A 20,983-nucleotide genomic window follows, 5' to 3' on the forward strand; every position below is an offset into this window, starting at 1 on the left:
AAGTACCATCATCAGTAGAAATGGTTGCAAGAAACGCAAACCGTTCGTATACATTCAGGACACAGATGCATAAACCACCATCTCTCTCTCTCTCTCTCTCTCTCTCTCTCTCTCTCCGACCCTCTGCAGCAGGAACACGTGCCTTAATAAAAACCATCCGAAATCATCTCTTCCAGCTGTACAGATAAATATAGAATTTAATCAAGAAGAACTATGGTTCCACTGAGTGCCACACGTTGTAGTGTAAAACAAATATGGACATTCGAGACTCTCAATTCGGTGGAGGTGGACCTCTGTTATAGGGTGTCAATACTCTTTGAGGTAGTAAAGTCCTTCCACCACATCACGAACAGGACCCTGACTGTATAAAGAGGAGATCCTGCGACCTATGGTCCCTATCACGGTGGCATTGAAGAAGAGGTTTTCCTAATGGACCACAATACGAAACCCCATTGTGCACAAATGGACAAGAATATGTTGGCAGATCAGAGGGTATCGCCGGTATGGATTGTGTTGCCTACTTCTTCGACCTGAATTCATTGAGAACGTCTGGGACTCCTAGAATGACGTATGAAGGTAGTCTGCACTTTCCTACGACACTTAATCATTTGGAAACGGCCAAAAGAGTGGTGATTCTGCAACCATTTATCGATGCATCGCAGGTGCGAAACGTGTGCGAGTGTTACTGGAGACGACAAATCGTGGAAAAGCCATTATTCGTGAACATGCCGTCCATGTTGGTGTTAAAACTGTTCTTACAAACTTACTGTGCGTTTTTCAATGTATCATGCTCCTTCCAATAATATGCTGTAAATAATTTCACTCTGGAGTTGCTCTGAATGTTTTCGCCATACGCTGATCAGAACGTAACTTCGGGTATATCCTACAAAATTCCTTTCAGCTTATGGTACAGAGCTCAACATATTTGCACATCGTTTGCTCATGCTGTGAGCCGGTAATTGTTTTATACAGTCTAGTTAGTTATTTTTTTACATAGTATAAAATTTACTTATGAATTGTACAATCAGCAGTGAAATGCGTGCGAAGCAGTTAGAGAGGAGGGATCGAGGTATACATGTATGGTGCGTGGACATCTTGCATTTACCCCCTCTGCACTTGAGTCAGCCTACCACCAATACAAAATTCCTTTCAGCTTATCACACGGGTGCTATTTTGTGTTTATCAACTCCATGTGTTCCTGATTCCATTTGTATATTTTCGGGATGAAAATTTCCTTTAAACCGGTTACGGTCTCTTAACACATCAGCGATGCAGCGTCATGGCCCAACTATCTACAGGACCTGAATCCCATTGTGAACGCCTGGGATGCCATGCAACATCTTGTAAAGTACATGTTATTGTAGTAGTAGGGTTTAGAAGCATCAGCAACTAAGGCCATATTGCTTCGTGTATATTGTCTGTAAATTGCGTGTATTCTGAGGTCGATTTTCTGTTTGCTGGACAAAAAACCCGAGTTTCCGGGAGAAAAAACGATGCTACTTTTGCCCGAGATCGATTAACTCAGCCACGTTGTGAAAAAGGCCCATAAAAGTTCGTCACGTCATCGACGGGACTTGAACTCAGGTCATTTCCCCCCCGATGCTGGGAGGATGGCGATCCTACCAACTGTGCTTCACACGAGGGCTGTCAAGTCCAGGGAAAGACACCTACATGGGCTGTATTAAGGGAAAAAATGACCCCAGCTGTTAGGTAACTGTTGCTAATGCAAAGATTTTAATATAAATTTGGATATTTTAACTAAAAGATAAAAAGAAAGGAATAAAATTAGTAATTTTAATATTTTGTTCTGTGATCATTAGTATATTTAATTGAGCGTACATACTGTAGGAGAGAGAAAAGAATTTTTCCTCACCACTGTAAGATGTAGATCTTACAAATTAAAATAGAAATATTTGTTTTGCTAAATTAAATTCAGGTAGGGTAATGGAAAGTGAGGATTAGCATTAATGCCTGAGTATTAATTAAAGATATTAAATGTTAAGATTTAATTTTAATTCAAATAAGGTTAAAGTTTGCAGAACACTGGAATTAGTAAAGGACAGTTTTAGGCATGAGAATTAAAATAGTGGCTAAAAGGTAAACAAGTAATTTAAATAATAGAGGAGAACAAACAGAGGCAGCGCAATGACTAGAGAAGGGGTGCCATATGAGAACAGGCGTGAAAGGGTTGCTGAGGAAAAGAACAATAGGCCGTGAAACGGGATTATAAGAAAACGTCTCTTTTGATCTAAGCCACCTGTTAGAAAGTAAACGGGAAATGAGTGGACATCCAGTGTTCGCGTGAAAAGAAAACGGCGTCAGGCTGATTGATATTTGAGTGTTTCGATATATTTAGAGAGAAAAGTGTGAAAACGAAAATGAGTGTTTTTTGGGTGTTACCGGCAAACATGAAAAGGTCATACTGCCGTGTGAAAAAAAAAAAAAGAAATTTCTAGAGAACGGTTGGTTTGTGCGCTAGGGAGACAGATGGGGAGAGTTGTTATGACAAATAGAAAGGAATGTAAAATTAAACAGAATATGGGTATTGGTTGGAGTCCTTCGGGTAGGCGTTCCAAACTTGAGGAAAACAGTAAAATTCGGGGAGGAGAAAAATTGAGAGAGGGTCCACTCTGAATCTGACTTCTGTGTTGTTTGGTCTAAGGAGAGAAGGTCGTGAGTTGCGGGTTGAAGTAGAGGTAGGCAAATTTGGTAATGTAGGACTTGTAGAAAAAGTCTGAAGAGTGGCTCGCGAAGGAACCACTCATGGGTTCCAGCTCCCACCCATAGAGAATGAGCCAAGAGTGTACACATGTGCCTATATAGCCTACCTGAGATGGTGCCCAGAGTGCCCAAGAAAAGGGAGAACCCCAGAGTGCCACATAACTGAAATAAGCCTGTTCGCCGCGAAGAAACCCAGAATGCCACATAACTGAAGTAAGCCTGTCAGCCAGAAGGAAGCCTGAATGTAAGGAATGTGGAATCAGCGGCCATATCGTAACGTAAGTCTGTTCCTTGTTTTTTTATTGAACACCGAACTCTTGAACTCATAATCTGAACTCCTGTAAGAAATTGATTGGCAGTTCTTTCTAACGAAGTTAAATTTGAAATAGGCAAATTAGTACTAAGGTTGAGATAGTTTGTTATGAATGTAGATGATTATGAATTAACGTCAGGGTGGTAAAGGGAATGGCTAAGCGGATAACTAAGGAGTAATTAAGGTAGAATGATGGATTAATAGTGTATTACTGATGTAGAGGATTTTACCAGTTGTAAAATCATTTCATGTGTTAAAGGCTTGAAACAAATATTCTAAAAGAGTAATAAGAGCTGAAGTAAATATTACTGATGTAAAAGATAAAAAAAAATGGCAATGTAAGAGAATAATTGAGTAATCATCGTGGATGATTCAAATTAAGTAAAATACAATTGATACAAACTGATGTTAATAATTCGTAAATTGAGAATAGTTGATGTGAGAGAGAGAGAAAGATAGTGCAGTGTAGTGTAGTATGGTTTTCATATGTATATGGAAATTGGAATGCTTGTATGGAATGCTCATTAAAGATTTGTAAATAAATGTGCGTCTTTAATGTTCTGCTGACATTTGCTTTACACACACTAGAATTTGGAATTTTCTGTAAATTGCAGTCAGATTTGCGTTTTTTAACCACTTTTTATGCTTAGATTTCAAAAATCACCATGATAGTTTCACATCACGTCACAGTATAGAGGGAGTTACGTTTAATCCATTATTTTAACAGATATAACTAATCCTCTTAATTTTAGCAATGGATTCTGGCCTCGGTTTTCTCGTGATAATCATAATCAGACTTCTACCTATGGTTCTTAGGTTCAAATTCCGATGCAACAAATTACAATTTGAAGAGAATATACTCAGAATTTTTTGTTGCGAATTTTGGTAGGCTGTGCCAAGGTTTTCCAAGTAGGTTCTAGGTTGCAGAATAGGAATATACTCTACTCGCAGCAGGAACAGAGATTTCAGTGTTTCAAAAAAAGACATGAAAAGTTTTCGAAATATTTTGCTGCGGTGGACAGTATGTGCTTTTGCAAAGACATTATTGGACTTCTGAAAGAACTAAGTGTCGTGCATAAATCAGATGAATGGCGTTTGTTCATAGATGCCACAAAATTAAGTTTAAAAGCAGTTTTGCTTCATAATGGCAACGAATTTCCATCAGTTCCTCTGTTTCATTCAATTGGACTTAAAGAAAGTCATGAAGGCATGTCTAAGGTTCTACATACTATAAAATACCAGGATTATGGTTGCAGCGATCTTAAGGTTATTGGTTTGCAGGGGGGGGGGGGTTCACAAAATATTGTTATTTTTTGTGTTTGTGGGACAGCCCGTAAGAAAGAAGAACATTATGTTGTGAAATATTGGGACGACTTCATACCAGGACAATGTAATGTAAAATGTATTCCTGCAGTGCAATCAAACAAGGTTCTTCTTCCACCTTTGCACATCAAACTTGGATTGATGAAAAATTTCGTGAAGGGACTAGATAAAGAAGGTATCGATTAGCATACTTGAGAAGTGTGTTTCCTAATTTAACATATGCCAAACTTAAGGAAGGAATTTTCGTAGGATCCCAAATTAGGAAACTCCTGAAATACGATGTGCTTGAAAGGAAGTTCAATTGGCAGTTTGATGATTATTTGAGGCTGTAATACATGGTTTTTTTTGGGTAATAGAAAAGAAGGAAACTATGAAATGTTGGTGACTAATTTACTCGAGTGCTACAAAAACATGGGCTGTCGTTGAAAATTCATTTTCTCCATTCCCGACTCGAATTTTTCCCCGCAAATCTGGGAGATGCGAGTAATGAACAAGGGGAGCGGTTTCATCAAGGTATTTCCACGATGGAAAAGCGGTACCATGGTCGCTGGGATCGTGTAATGATAGGAATTACTGTTGGTTCTTTGTGAGGGAGAATAAGCAGAAATATAAGAGACAATCCCTTAGTAGAAAACATTTTAAGGACAATTACTGGTATGCTGATTATATATTATTGAAATATAATTATTTCGCAATAATTTATGATATTTTTCCGAAGTTAAATGAGTTGTAGAGAACGTATAATATTTTTTACACTTGTATTACAAACTTGAATTGTATGTATTTATCCTTTATTTTAACATTAAACGTCTACATCTTTTCATGTAGAGGTAATAGAGGCTTTTTATGGTGATTTTTTTAACCAGCAAAAAGGAAAACTGACTACAGAAAGCAAGCAATTAACGGACTTACGCCTCGTGCCCTTAAATGACTCGGCTCTTAACTCTAACAACTAAACAGAAAAAGACGAACTCGGACGAATTTATCTATTAATTAAATATTTTATCAGCTCGGAACCGTAGAGATTAAGAGAAGAAACAAAAAAAAAACATTTTCATTTTTAAAAACACGTTCCTATCATCGTACGCAGTAATCTATTATTCCTCTGAACACGCGAAAATGAAGATATTATGTGATCTCATCAGCTTTGTAAAATTGTTAAACAGCTGCCAGGCTCTCAGATGCTTCCCTAAAAAAATCGAGGAATGTGAACCCGTAATAGCAACTTCGTGATTCAGTACCCCCTCCCCTCTTTTCTTCTTTTTTTTCCCCTTTGCCTGTTTCCAAGGTGTGACATCTCTGTTGAGAATGCCGCCAGATGTGTCTGATACGAACACATGTTTATGACATCATAACGCCATAAGTTTTATGTAACCACCTATTAAGAATTTCTCTAACTTTCTTCGAACTTTAATTCCCACTTTTTCATTAATTTCATAAAAATAACGCCGCGTATAAAATATTTCTCACAGAGAATACATTAAAGTTTCGAGTTCTTAAAAATAATAAAGATAAAATTAATAAATTGTATACCAAAGTTTAATTTAATAAGCTGTGGTCGTTCTTTATTTATTATTTATAATCGGGGGTTTTAATTGTCCTACGATGTCTTATTTCAAAACAAAATAAAATTAAATTTCAATGATAGCTCTACCTAGCGAGCGATAATATACTTAGCATTCTATATTTATTTCGAAGAATATCTGTTCGAGTTCAGACTATTAAAGATAAATGCAGAAGAATTGATGAAAGAGTACAAGGAAGAGCAAGGGGGTGTGCAAAAGTATGAGGGGAGAAAATAAGATTTGCAGATGACCAGGTTTTGATTGCTGATAATGAGCAGAAATTACAGAGCTGCTTGGATATCTTGAATAGCAAATTAAAGGAGGACAATAATGAAGATTAACAGCAAGAAAACCAAGATAATGTTAATTTAAAAGTGGTCTGGAAGAAGAAGAATCAATGTAACATTAGATGGAATAAGAGTGGAACAGGTGGACAAATACAGATACTTGGGAAGCATAATGACAGAAAATGGGACAAGCCTGGAGGAAATAAAAACAAGAATTTCAATGGGCAAGGAGGCATTCAGTAATAGAAAAGAACTGTTGAGAAGAAGTTTCAAGAAAGAATTAGGAAATAAAATGGTAAAAATATTAATATGGACTGTTGTACTTTATGGATCAGAGACATGGGCACTGGGAAGAGACGACTAAAAGCTCAGATCAGACAGACGGCTAGAAGCTTTCGAGATGTGGGTGTGAAGAAGAATGAAAAGGGTGATGTGGGTGGACAGAGTGAGCAATGAGGAAGTGTTGAGGAAAGTAGGAGAAGAGAGAACGTTAGTAAAAGAACTAAGAAGAAGACAAAGAACTTTATAGGACATGTTTTGAGAAGAGAAAGCATGCTGGGTAAAGTGATAGGATTGGATGGGGAGAGGAAATTATGCAGGAATTAAAAGGAAAGCACAAGATAGAGAAAAATGGAGTCAATGGAGCCTTGAACCTGCCTGTGGGCAGAGAACTTGAAGAACAAGAAGAAGAATCAGATCATGATGAGACTTACAAATATCTTAGCCTTGTTATTGGTGAGAAAACTCGTGGTGCTGGTCATCAAGTGAGCCGCTTGATCATGGAGATGATGATGAAGAATGATTCTAATGAGGCTAACTCAGTCACTAACGTTGATTCAGTAGAGTAAGTAGCTGGCGTGAGCAAAACACGTTACATCGATAACTCCTGTTCCAGCTGATCGATTTTGAAAATTTAGGTTTTGACTTTTGTCAAAGATGTTTTCAGGTAAAATAAAACATGTTTCGCGTGCACAGGGTATACACACGGCTGTTTTTTCTAACTTTATACACCGCCGTTCTTCAGAAAAATGCTATTGAATATTTAGAAATATCAGAGAAAATATTTTAATTGTACTGAAACTTAACATCCTTGCTTACAAGGTGCTGCTAAAATGAAATGAGAATCGTTGCTTACCGACGCCTTACTACTGCGCATGAGAACTAAAATTTAAAACTAAAACTGATGTATTGCAATACATCAAACTAAAATTTGATGCATTTTCTCCGAACTGTACTGGAGGTCTCAATTTTAATGTTGGTATATCGTGCTGTAGAACATTCATAGAGCTTACGGTGATGAAACCATGAGTCAGCCACGTGTGTACGAGATTGAAACATTGAAACGCCCGCCTTATTCTGCAGATTTGGCACCGTGCGACTTTTTTTCTGTTCCCAAAAATTAAAACCACCTCAAAGGAAAACGATTTGAGGACTTAGCAGATATCCAGAAGAACCCATCTTCCGAGACTTCCGTTGCTCTTTTAGATCCTGGAAATCGCAATTGGGGCGCTGCTAGGAGAGGCTGGAGAGTGCGTTTAAGCAGATAAACATTGAAATTGTTGTATTTAAAATTAACGAATGATTTAAAAATAATAATTCTCGTTTCATTTTAGCTAAACCTTGTATGTAATGCACCTTGTATGTACTGTGCTGTGTGCTTCGATTCTAAAGCAATATTTGTTTTTAAGAAGGGATTCATCAATGTTTCTAAGGAGTGGGGACCTAAAGTTTTTCTGTAGTCTGTAGACCAGTGTAGGCCACAGAAATAAAAATTTCTGTGAATCCACGCTCACGACTGCAATACTTAATAACATATTCCTCCAAAGGAAAATAACAAATAGGTATTATATTTTTATACAAGTTGGCAACATCCTATGCAGCTGATCCGAAGTGCTTTTCGCAAGTTTTACAAGTACGCATTATCAGCCAGATTAACTGCTCGAAAAACATCTCGGCGCAACCAAACACAAGAAAACAGAAGAGCTCTTCTGTCCTCAGCGAGAAAGTGTTCTTACATTGAAAAAGAAGAAAAGCTCTACGAAGCTTCAAAAAAGACAAGGGAGGCTAGCGCATTTTATAAACACTGTGCATTACGAGTAAGGGATCATTTTGAAAACTTTCCAGAGTTTTCTCTTCTGGAAGCAATAAATGTAAGAATTTTCATCTTGGAAGATCAAAATGCATTGCAATATTTTTGATGCATTTTCTCCGAACTTTACTGGAGGTCTCAATTTTAATGTTGGTGTAAAGAGGAGAAATCTCAGTTTTATAACGCACTTGGGCTACGTGTAAATTGAGTGCATTCTGAGGTTCCTTTTGTCTCTCCTAAACTCAAGTTTCCGAGATTGCTTTTGTCTCTCTTAAACTCAAGTTTCCGAGATAAATTAATTTTATTCTTTCTGTGTTGTTTTATTCTTTCTGTGTTATTCATCCAGGAAAACCAATAACTGAAAGTCTCTTAGAATCAAACTTCACCGGAGATATAAACGTAAAAGGAAATGCTGGAATGTAAATTTTCGAATAAGTAAAGACGATACATTCATTTGACCGTTGAACTCACAGGCTTTAAAAACCCTTTCGAAACTGTTTGTGTTCTGTGGTTGTCATTTGCAACGGAAAAGGATTGAAGACCTGGATTCAACACTAGATGCTAGATGTGGCTTCGATCTATGGACTTGAATAGTTAAAGGTCTTCCAAATATTTTTAACTACATATGTTTAGTTCGGAGGCAATGGGCTTTCGCCCGTTAAGGAGATCATTGCAACTGCTCAAAAGGAACACTGGAGGAGCCAGACATTGTTGGATCCAGAAGGTCTAACAATCCATGTTTTATTTATTTCCTCCTGGATTTTATTTTAATAAAAAATGAAACGCAATACGTATTTCATGGATCTTCTGTTATTTAAACACTGAGTGATCATTGAATTATGATCACCTGCCTAATACTGTGTTGAGCCACCGTTTGCACGAATAACACCCGGCTATTCGCCTATCCACTACATGTGTGAAGACGTCCATAGGGATCTGCAGCCTTTGCCTTCAAGGCTTTTCACAGTGCTAGAACAGATGACGGCCGCGTCTCCTTACGCCCTCACTTCCCATTCCAAGACATCACACAGGCGTTCAATTGGTCAGACGAATTTGGAGGCCAATCAAGATGGCTGATATCTTCACTGTGTTTCCCGAACAATTTGTGGACAATGCGAACCTGATGACACAGTGAATTCTCATCTTGGAAAATATCGTTTCTGTTCGGGAAAAGAATGCAACATGGCAGGATGCACATAGTCTTCTAAGAGCTTCCGGTAGACCTCACCAGTGAAACGTTGGTCCATATGCACCAGTGGTTTATGTCCCATATTAAGCAACCACCGCAATCTGTCTAGATAGGTGGGCCGGTACACGATGGGTTCATGGATTCGTGTTGCTTAGTCCACATACGAAGGGGTCCGTCGGCGTGTTGCACTGGACTCGTACGACCAGCACACTTGTTTCCAGTCCTCCAGTTCCAACCAGCGGGTTGTTGACACCACAGCGATGGTGTCATTCAGCGATGATTAGCCGTGAGGAGAGAGTGTCTCTTGGGTTGTCAGCTGTGGATTCCCATATGTCTGACGGTGCGGCGCATTGTCATTTTATTTTATTTTATTTTATTTTATTAACAACAAGATACACAACAGGTGACCATTAACATCATTTGGGACATTGTTCTTGCATTCCCCAGCGATTTTAACTTTTGCACAGTGATCTGCCCTTGAACAGCAGGTCACTATGCGACAACGTGCTCCACCCTTCGCTCACCCCGAACATCCACCTTGCGTAATGCTTTAAAGTTAAGTCGACAGGAGGTGGTTTGCCCCGTTCGAAACCATCCTTTGTACACGTTAAGCACAGTGGAGCAACCGACAAGATGTGCCGTTTCTGATATGGAAGCACCCGACGTACGAGCTCTCACAATAATGCCTCTTTGAAACTCAGTGATATCTTTACTACACCCAATAACTGCTACTTTATCACTTTTAATTACACGACCAGATGGAAATTACCATTGCTCTAGCTTAAGAAGCTGTTAGGCTTTTTATACTGCGAACTATGCGGCATACTCCATTACGGATGGGGTGGTCACAATTCAGTGATCAATGAGTGTATATAAACATATAGCAATGCATACCTCACATCGTAGAATGTAGTCAACACTTTTGTAATGCACTTTACTTATTCCCACCTGAATTTTAATAAAAATCCAAATATAACGTATTTCTGTTGTGATTAATATAAGCAAATAACAATAATTCGCTATCACCACATGGACAACCTATGTTAAAAAAAAAAAAAAAAAAAAAAAGAAATAATAATTATCAGATTTCTATTTTGCCGATTTGAATGAAATTTCGCATGACTCAACATTTTTTTTTTTAAAAGAGATTACTTGGACATACTTGGTGATAACAATAGGTGCTTTGCGCATGCGCGGAAAATATACAATTCGACTATATACAATTCGCTTTAAAACGAATTGTATATAGTCCTGGGTTCGAATCCTGTATCGACAGGAAGAACTTTTATGGGCTTTGTTCACACCGTGTACTAAAATTAGTCATTCGCAGAACTAAATTTCCGACATGATTATACTGTCGCCTCATGAGCTTAGTTTTCAGGCAGCTAAGGTCTTGAGGTGCATTTTTTTTTTAAAATTGCGTTTTTCATTACAAATAAATATTACAAGAGACAAATTCGTGTCGTTATCCAAGAACATTTCAATCCACTCCCAATAATAAATATTATTGCAGAAATAATAAATGAAATGGAAAAATGACAACGTTCGCAGCCACCTGTTTCTCCAGAGAGATCCTGTTGTCACATAAGGCCGTTTCTGTTTTATTGGTACTATAGATGGTGTTGTATATCACCGCTGTGTGGGATTGACTGGCCTATCGAGTTAAAAAGAAAGGAAAGTTCAGCAGTCCCAGAGGGGAAAGAAGAAAAAAATCTAAAACATTTCCCCTAAAGACCACTTCTAAGAATTCCAGGCCTCTCTAAATCAATTTAATTGCCTACTAAATAGCTGACGGTCTAGCAGGCGAGCCACTGTGTTGCCAATCTTCGTTTTAAGCGAGTTCAGACAGGCACCATAATTATGTAGCTGGTAGTTTCTTGCGACCACCAGGAAGCATGATTTACTACGTTTTACCCCTGCATGTAATGAAATAACACGAGACATTAACACACACACTGGGAACATAAACACGATGCAAGTTGAAGCCGAGCGCAACACGTTGTAGGCCTGCGCTGGCTCTTCATTATTATGTATTACGGCAGCCGTCGTAACTTATGAAACAGCACCGTTGTAGGCGTGGCCGTTCTATCCAGGGATGCACAATGTATCTAATTAAAACTGCAGACACCCAACACGCCATTCGCACTAAAAACGTCAGCGTAATTTGTGTACAAATAATTTACATTTGATGATAAAGCTACCGGAGAAAACCTAGTTGGGTTTCGTTGGAGAAGTAGTCGCGTGATATACGATCCTGTGGTCCTTTATCTTCGGAGAAATCACCCGAAATACGCGTCTCCTGACCTCCATTATTTTCGGAGAAGCAGCGATTGATTCGGTTTTCTTTGCATTCTACACAAACTTGCCATCTTTAATTGAATGCAGAAAGAAACGCGCTTTACTGGTGTTCATTTGGTTAATTTTACGCAGAACAGGTCGCAGTTATAATTACCGATTATATTTATTGGAAAATTTAATTTCAACGCGTCAGGTTAACCTGTATAAATAATATAAATGGTAATTAATAATGATAATTAGGTAATTATACACAACGAAACAGTTTCATTGGAAAAGATAAAATATCCAATCAGTTTACATATTTCGCAATAGATGGCAGCACGCGATTCTTTCTCATTCGCGAAGTCCATTTTAAGCGAAATTCTATTCGATTACACTAATGAGCGATAGATAGAGAGACTGATAGAGAAGACTTTAACATATTTTACATTTCCGAATATAGTTTTAATTATGATTTCGAAACTATAATCGTGAATCATAACTCGATAACTGTTAGGGATTTGTTAGCATGCTCAATAATTATTTTTTATCGTTTAACTGGAAATATTTGTATTAATTATTTAATATTTAATTTATATATTTACACGATGAGCTTAATAACTCTCGCAATTTTAATGAGTTGGCACAAAAGAAAAAATGAATAAGCAGGTTGAAGAGCATTGAGGGGAGCCTTGGGGAACACTACCGCTTGAAACAAAAAGGGGTTTGAATAGGTGTAATTAATAATGACAATGCGATTCGTATGGGAAAAGACAGGTTTTTTTTTTTCAGTATAAAAACATGTATTTATTAATGAAAAGTACTTCCTATTGTTTTTCTCTTCTAATTTTTCAGAGGATTTACTAAATCAGTTAACAATTTTAGACGAGAATTTTGAATATGAACGAACGGTCATGGGCAAGAATGATGGATGACATTTTGCATAACAACTGTTTCAAGCTTAATGGAAAAACTAAAATAGTTCAACTCAGACTTTAATCACCTAAAATAACTTACAACTACCATCAACACACCTGCTGCGTATTTTTTCATCCTGGAAAATTTATCGAAACCGCTTAACGCATATAAAAACATCTGCCTGCTGTCATTATAATTCAGATAAAGGCAGCAGACAATGTTTTCGTTGCATCAAGAGTTTATAATTTAAAATCTGCAACAGGAATGATGCCCATAATCACTGAAACTTTTATTTTGGATTAAAGCAGGTATTGCAATAAGCGTAGTTTAGATCCATTTACATTCTACACACATTCAACAAACCGAAAAATTAAACACAGAATTTTCATTTTAGATTCAAATATTTCACGTGGAACTACAACAAAAGTTTGACAACCAATCATCAACACATTTCATCAGTGTGATAAAACAAAAGAGAATATATAAAAAAATTAAAAACACACAGTTCTAAGGGACTATGTACAATGGTTTAAGAGAAATAAAATCCACAGATGCACTACATATTCAGATAAGTAACCTAACAATTACACAGTTAACGGGTATGCATATGGATGATATGCTTGAGTAGCAGCTCCACGTCTTGCTTTATCGTAACTACTCTGATGCTGTATGGTGCACTATGGCCATAGATGCTGATGCGCCAAATAAATCCCCAATCAACCAACCAATCTGATGCTGTGATGGTTGCTGCCGCTGCCCATATCCTCTTGCATTATAGCCTCCTTGTCCATAATAATAACTTTCATAACTGCCACACCCCTGACCATAGCGTCCCATAACCACAGTCTTGAGCCCCTCGACCACCTTCACTTTGTCCATAAGCATTATAACTGCCACCTCCACCATGTCTTCTACCTCGTGGAGTACACCATCCACCAAGCATATATTGCTAAAATTGCTTATAGAAAGAACATTAAATTAGTTGAATTATCCATTGAATGTTAAATAGTAAGGATAAATATTTTAATAGTTATTTATCAGAAAAAAGTGCTGCTGAGAATAAAAAAAAGATTAATTTGTAATAATAATATTTAATGATATTATTGGTTAAAGTCTAATCATAATTCCCCACTCAATGAACAGTTTCCAGCTTAACGTTGTTAGCGGAGTATTTGCATTTTAAAGTATTAGACTTTCTTAACTTCTTGGCTCGTTTAACTTTCAGAGCTCATTTAACTTTCGAATCCAGGCAACTAACAGCTTTTAGTCTCTACAGAAACACCCTGATCTGTGAAGCGTGTGGAACTTTGTATTCCGACTACGAACATGAAATTCTAATCATATTTTAATAGGAGATCAGACAGCACCAAAAAATGCTTTTGGAATCCAACACTACTCTACGAAATGAACCGCAGAGTATTCGATTTGGAATCAAATTTCCGGAGTGATGCAAATATTTGGCATCAGACCCTTAAACTCGAAGAAGAAATATTCACAGTAATTTTCTGTGGGTTTGTGCAACTGTAAAAATTAGGTCCCATTGTAGGAAGTGGTATTGGTACATTGCTGTAAAAATAAACCTTTAATTACTTTAATGAATCGATCCTTTCTTATACAATTTGTTAGGCTTCATATGCTATATGGAAACATCATCTTGGAGAAACGGTAAAATTAGAGTGCATTTTTTGATAATATTAAAGCTGAAGATGACCAAAATAACAAATGTAAAACGCAGAGGTTGCGGTAAATGTATACAAAAAACAGATGGGCCCATGTAGACTCAAATTTATCATTGTCAGATACACAAAAAAATAAAAACAGATGAAAATCTGCCTTTTGTATATTCAGCTTAAAAATTTAAACACAGAAATGAGTTTCCTTGGAAGCACTAGATACTTACATGCATAAAGATAAATAATTAAATTGCCTCGGAAATCGCGGGCAACAAGCTGAGCAGGTCCTCCAGCGAGATCTGAATTATCCTACAGGGAGATCATCAGATTAAGTCTTGATTTTGTTTTAGTTTTTGCTCCTTATTTCTCCTCTTTAAAACTGGCCAGAACCTACTCTTTCTTTCTTTCTCTCTTTATCTCTTCCAAAACATTTCTTTCCTTATCTGTTCTCCGCAGATCTAAGAGTGTTTGAGAAAGCCGTCCCTGGCCGAGGCAACAGAAAATAAATGTTTCTCCGGTACAGATAAGAATGCAGGTACGACAACTTGCACTTTCAGTGGACCAACGAGACCAATTAAAGTGTGAATATTCTAATGTATGCTCTGAAAGACGGAAGCATAACGTAGGTAACTACAAAAGTAAACATTATAATTCATATCCCGTACTTCCACTAAAATATTTATTCTCTGCTTAAGTGCAATTTCCATTTAACTAACCATCTGGGGATTGACCAGTTAGGATAATGAATTTCTTCACATAATAGATTTGTTTTGTGCTTCATATAATGCTTCGTGATTCATATAATAGATTATATTTTGTGCATAAAAATAAGCAAGAAAATTTATTATTTTCAAATTTAGATTTTTAACTTTATTATTATTAAGAATCGGTGTTAGATTACCAGCTTTAAAATTTTTTTATGCCCTCTATTTTGCTTTTAATTATTACATCAAATTTCTTTAATAAAATTAAACAAATGTTAAAACTCAATAAATAAATAGTACAGTATTTAACTGTGATTGTGCCGAAACAGAAGAAGTTCATAGAAATCAGAACACAAGCACGCCCTAAATAGTATGTAATTTATGTGGTTTCTTGGGTACTAAAAGTCAGTTAGCATTTCCTATAACCATACAAAAGGCGAATAATATATCAAGTAATGCGTATAAAATTAGATCAATAAGCAAAAAAGAGTAATTTGATATACAAACTTTACTCTTCTTTTTAAAAGACTACCTATGATTTGTCCCTTGGTGATATTCATCAGATATTCATAAAGTGGACATATATCTAACAAGAGACAAGATCGCCCAAGATGTTTTTGTTCGTGTCAAACATTTCACCACCAGGAGTCTGATTCTTTGTTTAGTATGAACTTGGTTACACTCAGTCAGTTCACGATATGATAAAATTACATCAGGATGTTATAAACTGTAATAAGTGAACTGGGATCTGGACTTTCTGTGGGATCTGGGTTTTTTCTTTTGTACTTCATTTAATTATTTAACTATACAATTTTATTGCTTTCAAATACCTCCAGCTTACCTTGGAATCACTACTGGATAGTTGTTGTTAAGCTTGGATACAACAACTGAGGACATCGCTTTCTCCAAGGCCCACAAGCTATCTGACTACACTACTGTCCTTTTACCGAAGACTCTGGTTCATGAGCAATTCTTATTCCCTTTTTCTTTTTCTTAGTTCACGATACTAAGGTGGTTAACTGTAGAGTTTTTTTTATGAAAATCCCAAACATGAGAAGTATTAGAACCTATAGTAATTAGTACCGTGCATGGGTTGGAGGTTGAGAAGACGAAAGAAGATATTTGTTGACATTAGACTTGAACTTCTGCAGACTGTAATTTTCAGGAAATATGTATGAAAAAAGGTTGTTCTAGAAAATGGCAGTTGAATAAACGAGGAAGATTAAAAGTTGGTTCTGTGAGTAAGAAGTTGGACAGTAAATGGATGTTGGCTGGTGGCGGCACTTGTTCGGACTGTTTTGAAAGAGAGACCAAATTACAATTCAGAGGAACAGTGCCCATGGAAATATCTGTTGAAGAGGCATGCAGCAGAAACATTACGTCTATGAGACAGCGAGTTGAGAGACTCTGTTAGAGATGAATCATTAATTAACCTAACTGCCCACTTCTGAATGGAATCAAGAAGCCTGAGAGAGGTTTTGGGGGCACCACTCCAGTTGTGGGAACAATATTCCATGGCAGGGCGGATTTGCGATTTATACAGAGTGAGCAGCTGTTTGGAAGAAAAGAAACGCCGAGAGCGAAAGAGAAAACCAAGTTTTTTAGATGCAGAGGAAGAAATATTTATAATGTGCTTGTGCCAACAGAGATTAGAAGTCAGGGTAATCCCCAAAAGAGATATATCATTTTGCTAGAAATCGGAGTGTCACTAAAGATAAGCATAGGAACAGAAGAATCATTTTTGCGAGATATAAGACAAGACTGAGTTTTAGAAGGATTGGAATCAACTAAGTTGCCTTTGCCCTACTGGAGAATTACCTGGAGATCAGAATTTAAGGAATTGGTAACGGATATTCGAGAGGTTTCTCAAACTGGAAAGTGGAATGCGATATGCTATCATCAGCAAAACTGTTGATATGATTTCGGTTAATAGAAGAAGATCATTAATATACAAGAGGAAAAGAGTGGAGGAAAGAACTGGACCTTGGGGAACACCAACATTAATGGAGAAGTTAGAAGATAGAAAGCCAACTACCATCACCCTCAGTGAGCGATCAGAGAGAAAATTGGATAACCAATTACAAAAAAACAGTTGGCAAACCATAAGATGGAAGATTGTTTAGAAGACCTTTATGTGAAACACGATCGAAAGCCTTTGAGATGTCAAGAGCAACTGCTTGTGTTTCACTGAATTTTTCCATTGAGTTTGTCCATAAATGGGTAACATAAGCCAGAATATCACCAGTGGATCGACACTGACGGAATCCATACTGGCGATCATTGATCAGACGAAGGTTTCTAGATAGTTTAAGAGTTTACGGTTAATTGATTTCTCCATTACTTTAGAAAGAGTAGAAGTAATTGCAATGGGATGATAACTGGATGGGAGGAATTTGTTACACTTTTTTGGAACTGGCTCGATATGAGCAAATTTCCATACAGAAGGAAAAATACCTTTAGAATAAGAAAGTGAAAAATACGGCAAAGAACAGGAGGAAGTTCAGGAGCGCAGGTTTTGAGAACAATAGAGAAATACCACCAGGATCTGGAGCTTTCTGAGCATCAAGTTTCATCAAAATCCTTCTGACATCCTTTTGACGGAAGACCACAGTAGGCATTGAATGTAGCGTGTTGGGAATTGTGGGAGGTGTTTTTTAACCAGATCATTAATACATGAGTTGGAAGAAAAATGGGATGCTAGCAGGTAAGCTTTATCCTTGGCTGAAGTGACAATAGAACCATCTGGTTTTTATAGAGGTAGGAGCAGAGATGGGCAAAAGTTGCGGCCAATAGCTTTGGCAAGAGACCAGAATGGTCGGCTACCATTAGGGGAAGAAGCAAGTTTTCTACGCTTAGCCTGTTCAAAATGTAGTTTGGACTGATTGATAACTGCTTTACAATTGTTGCGAGCTCTTGGTGTAGGTAGAAAATGAAACCGAAAAATTAGAAACACGCCAATTACGATATGCACCATTCTTTTCTTGAACAGCCTTGGCACATTTATTGGAAAACCAAGGTTTAGATAAAGGACGAGATTTTAAGGTGGACTACACTTTATTACGCTTTAAGGATTTATTACAATCCTTAAAGTGTAATAAAGGACTTCATTCCTGCAAGAGTAATTTCACTGACAAAGTCTGAACAAATGTTGACATCAGGTGTTTTGAAACAATAATTCGACCAAGGAAAAGAAGAAAAGAAATCTCGCAGGTCATCCCATTCTGCATTCTTGTAATGCCAAACAACAGGAAGTTGGGAATAGCCATGAGATAAATGCTCCATTGGATAAGAGACAATCACCAAGTTGTGATCTGAGGTGCCTAATGGACCACTCACTTCGAAAGTATACTTAGAAGAGTTGTTTTTATTCTAGTAGATAAATGAACAATCTGTGCAAGGTCAATAGTAATTGCAAAAGCCTCAGCATCTCGACCAACTGGTTCTGTCTGACTAGAAATGGAAACCAGATGGAGTTGTGAACATTAAAATCACCAAGGAAAATTACCTCACTGTTAGGTTGCAAAGAGAGGGTCAAGTTGCAAAGAGAGGTTCAAAGAGTTCCAAGTGATTATTGGAGTTGGGAGAACGATAGAGAAAACAGATGAATTTGACAGAATGAGGAAGAGAGATTTTACGCCAGAGAAGATCGAAAAGAGGAGATTCCTAATTACCAAGTCTCTGGCAGTGAATATCGAACGGACATATGCACAAATACCCTCTTTGAGGCGAAAGGAATCGTACAGCGGATAATTTGGGCAACTGAGATGAGCAGTAGTTGAATCAACCGATAACTGAGATTCTTTCAGAAAAAGTACATGGGGTTTGGCAGACTGCAAGTGGAAATGGACATCGTTCAGATTAGATTTGAGACCATGCATATTTGTGAAATGAACTAGGAAGTGTTTGAGAAGTTTAGATCTTTTCGAAAATAAGTTTGCTCTATTAGTTTTACAATTCATGGTGTATTCACTACTAAGAAAAAAATGGGGGGGGGGGTGCATGCTGTATGAAGTAATGAAATTTTTGGTTATGGCGAACACATGGTAAGAATATACACAGATTCTTAACAGAACGTGGCCTCTACAATGCCCCCTGCATATACACTACTCGTACTCCCTCCAGTCACTATCTGGCAGAGTAGAAGTAGCAAGATTATACACTATCTGATCCGAATGCCTCTGATAAAGTTACCAATAGGTTCGGTCCGGTGTACTAACTAGCAGCCGGCCTATGAGCACCGTTTTAGAGCTGTACCCTCGAAATATAAAGAAGTTTGGATCTCGCCATGGTGTTCATCATAACCTCAAAGGCCATCAACCATACTGCATGATGGAAGAGATGGGTGTGGGTTGAACGGAACTTTGCTCTGGAGACTAAACATGGGTTCCACCACTTCAAGCCTCCAATAAGCAAAGTGGTGGTATTGCACCGGTTGATGAGAGTCATCTACCACCTATGCTGTATGTATTTTTCTGTATTGATCGGGCATTTTCATTTTATTAATATTAACAAGTTTATTATTCAGTGTTAATATATGGAATTTAAAAACACATAATTATCATAATAATAAAATGACATACTTCTTCCTGCCAACTATAATTGCAATACAAATACAAAGTTGGCTGGTATATACTCACCTCTACAGTTATACATAATTCTACATATAGTTCGTTACTCTTTTAGCCAATCCCATGAAAGTGTTTCTTAGCCTAATCTTATAAATATACCAGTATATATATATAATTCCATTTCCCCAGATACACTAGGGCATCACAGTCGGGTACATTGCCTTCTTTGGTTCACAGATCCCTGTAGTTCATATACAGAGGGAATTCTACGCTTCAAACTCTTACTTCCTTATACCTAACAGTACTTTCAGATGTATAGTTCTACACCTGCCTCTTTGTCACAGAAATGTAATACTCTCTCTCTCTCTCTCTCTCTCTCTCTCTCTCTCTCTCTCTCTCTCTCTCTCTCTCTCTCACCCACTCTTTCTCGTTACTTAAGTAAATCTATTGCCATCCTTTATTAAATTACTCAGGCCAACCTATCTTCCTTGCATAATGTCTATGTGATTAACTATCAATTATTCAGAGGACTTACTTGTACCATTTCTTCTAGCCTTCTCCCCCTTTTTCTTTTATATCTTTCTTCTAAATAGAGTTCATTCTTACAGGATTCCTACGATCTGCTGTCTTCCTTGAATGGCTTCTGCACAGCCCTTGCTTGAAATTCTCCTCAGCCCTTGCTTGAAATTCTCCTCTTTGACACGGCTATCACAAAGATTCTTGTCACTATTGGACGCTTCTACACCTTGCATAGGAAAGATTTCTGGTGCTCCTCGTCTTGGCACTCTATTCCTTTAACCACTCCTTTACCTGAAGACTCTCCCCACTGTTACTCACTAAATACCCTTCACTACCCCACACTCCCTTCCAAAAAAACACAGCACTTTTTCATTACGACTTATATCTTCACCCGATTTTCATACTTGGATTTTTCACCATCTCACCTCGACCAACCTTTCATCACCACACCAAAAGGAAAAAGCCGTCTTCTCTCTATTTCCGGGCCCATTTTTCTTTTCCATCTCATCCTCTCTCTCTCTCTCTCTCTCTCTCTCTCTCTCTCTCTCTGGCCAATCGCCTTCCATTTTTTCTACAACTTACCCATTCTGGTTCGATCCTGGCCCTCTACTTGGTCTAGACCCAGTTCTGATTCTTCGGCACCTATATTCATAGCGGAAGACAGTATATTATGTTTCCAGAATTCTAGAACATTCCTGCTCGCAATCTATGCCCACTCACTCCTTTCGTCATACTTTTTAGAAGTGATCGACCTTGAAATTTTTAAGGTTGCATTTTAATAACGGCCTCTTTATTCTTCACTTTTAAAACTCTAATCCTTGCTGCACTAGAGTTCCG

The sequence above is a fragment of the Mastigoproctus giganteus genome, chromosome 9 (genome assembly GCF_048544385.1).
Source record: "Mastigoproctus giganteus isolate SK-2022 chromosome 9, ASM4854438v1, whole genome shotgun sequence".
In the NCBI taxonomy this organism is placed as follows: domain Eukaryota; kingdom Metazoa; phylum Arthropoda; class Arachnida; order Uropygi; family Thelyphonidae; genus Mastigoproctus; species Mastigoproctus giganteus.